This window comes from Papio anubis, chromosome 2 (genome assembly GCF_008728515.1).
Source record: "Papio anubis isolate 15944 chromosome 2, Panubis1.0, whole genome shotgun sequence".
NCBI classification, from domain to species: Eukaryota; Metazoa; Chordata; class Mammalia; order Primates; family Cercopithecidae; genus Papio; species Papio anubis.
The window spans coordinates 12683199-12686054 of NC_044977.1; the positions used below are offsets into that span (position 1 = coordinate 12683199).

Here is a 2856-nt window from a genome sequence, read left to right on the forward strand (position 1 = left end):
CTTAATTCTTTAGCTATCCTATTTTTCTCTATAGTAACGTTTTGATTATAATTTATAGTTGAATGTTTTCTTAAATTGTAACATTTAATCATTTATTAAGATTACTTATTGTTATGATATAATTATTCAGGTTTTTAAAAAGTCGTTTATCAAGATGTAATTTGAGAGGTGTTGGACTGATTATCAAACTTCGTATACATTTTTGGCTGTCATGGCGAGTGTGCTGAAGACCACTGGACTTGGGTATGCAAGAGTCCACATGAGAGGCTAAGAATATTCTACACAAATATTAGTGATGTTCTTGAATAAATCCCTAAAAATGCAGCATATAGAAAGTATACAGAACAGATTACTAATGAGAAGCTGGCTATGGTCAAAGTGGAATCAGATGTTCAAAAATTAGAAGACCAACTTGAAGGTGGCCAAAAAAAAGATAATTCTCCTGGGTAAAAACGAACTAAGTCTGGCAAGACAAATGATGCAGTGGAAAACATGGAAGCCATTAGTGGAAGAGCCTCCTGCCCATCAGTGGAAATGGCCAATATAATTACTGAATGACTTTGGTGGGTTGATGGGAAATTGACATAATTTAAATATTCTGTTATATTAAGAGTGTATCCATATTAATTGACATTTTACAATCAAGAAAAGTGATATAGAAAATGTTTAGGAGACTGTTAAAATTAGTGATTATGGTAATATGGTCTTGTGAATGAATTTTTAATTTGCAAATATTCATACAAATTATTTCAAAGATGATATTTCTTTGAACAGAGGGATCATGGGAAGATTTTAAAATTAATTTAAAAGATTCTGAAAGATCTTCAATGTAGAGGCTATAATCAAAAAGTAAAGTTTTTTGGTAGTGTGTTCAATGCATCATTTAATTTTAAAAATTACCTTGAAGAAGAAAAGGTCCTTAATTATTATTGTCAAAAAAATTATAGATCACTATTTCAATATTTTCAAATGTAATAAAATAGCCCAAGTCACTGGTGATAAAATTTGAAATTATGGTTAACCTCCTTGGCAGTGATCTTACATATGTAAAGTAAAATTTAAATATATAATTATATACTGACTGTAAAATTAATAATAAGTATCATTTTATTTTAGTCATTATTAGAATTATACCATTTAGTCTGTTTTTATATTGTCTTAATTTTATTACATTTTGTTGTTACTATATTATATTTGAAAACTATCAAATTAGAATACATTGTACAGTTGAAGAAGTTGATTTGGTGCTTATAAAAAAGATTTCCAATTGCATAGGGGTAGTTGGAAAAAATTTCCTTTTGTTGCATTTATGGAAATCACTTTTCTAGCCTGTGGCCTTTAATTTTCTTAATCAACCTAATTACATAAGGATAAAGGTAGAATTTTTGTAATAGAGACATTAAGAGTTTCCGAAGTTTATCTGGCATATGAATAGGCTTATGTTGAAAACATCATAGTCATATGACTATAAAGTGGAATATAGCAACACAATAATAGTGAGGTACTTTAATACTTTAATACTCCACTGACAGCACTAGACAGGTCATCAAGACAGCAAGTCAACAAAGAAACAATGAACTTAAACTATATCCTACAACAGATGGATTTGACAAATATTTACAGAATCTTCTATCTAACAACTGCAGAAAATACATTCTATTAATCAGCACATGGAACATTCTCCAAGATAAGACCACATGACCATAGGCCATAAAACAAGTCTCAACAAATTTAAGAAAATCTAAATTATAAGCAAGCATGCTCTCAAACTACAATGGAATAAAATTGGAAATCAATTCCAAAAGGACCCTAAAAACCATCCAAATACATGGAAATTAAATAACCTACTCCTGAATAATCATTGGGTCAACAATAAAATCAAGATGGAAATTTAAAAATTCTTTGAACTGAATGAAAATAGTGATACAACCTATCAAAATCTCGGGGATACAGCAAAGGTGGTGCTAAGAGGAAAAGTCAGAGCATTAAATGATTACATCAAAAAGTCTGAAAGAGTACAAATAGACAATCTCAGGTCACACTCTAAGGAACTAGAGAAACAAAGACCAGTTAAACCGAAACCCACAAGAAGAAAAGAAGTATCCAAGATCAGAGCAGAACTATTATAAATACAATCAAAACAAAAAATAGGCTTTTATTGGGGGGTGCGTCCAAGATGGCCAAATAGGAACAGCTCCAGCCTCCAGTTCCAAGCGTGAGTGACACAGAAGACGAGTGATTTCTGCATTTTCAACTGAGGTACCAGGTTCATCTCACTGGGTCGTGTCGGACAGTTGGCTCTTGTCCACGAGTGCAGCTTGACCAGCGAGAGCTGAAGCAGGACAAGGCATCGCCTCACCTGGGAAGCGCAAGGGGAAAGGGAATTCCTTTTCCTAGCCAAAGGAAATTGAGACACACAACACCTGGAAAACTGGGTAACCCCCACCCTAATACCACACTTTACCAAGGGTCTTAGCTAATGGCCACCAGGAGATTATATCCCATACCTGGCCCAGAGGATCCCATGCCCACGGAGCTTCCCTCATTGCTAGCACAGCAGTCTGAGATTTAACTGCAAGGCGGCAGCGAGGCTGGGGGAGGGGCACCCACCATTGCTGAGGCTTAAGGGGGTAAACAAAGCCCCTGGGAAGCACGAATTGGGTGGAGCCCACCACAGCTCAAGGAGGCCAGCCTGCCTCTGTAGACTCCTCCTCTGGGGACAGGTCATAGCTAAACAAAAGCAGCAGAAACCTCGGCAGATGTAAATGCCCCTGTCTGACAGCTTTGAAGAGAGCAGTGGATCTCCCAGCATGGAGGTTGAGATCTGAGAATGGACAGACCATTCTCAGATCTGTG

General features: G+C 35.6%; 1 pseudogene; it reads left to right on the forward strand.

Annotated features, from left to right (window-relative positions):
* Window positions 1-211: 211 nt before the first annotated feature.
* LOC101004513 lies at window positions 212-979 on the forward strand (annotated as a pseudogene).
* The last annotated feature ends 1877 nt before the right edge of the window (window positions 980-2856 follow it).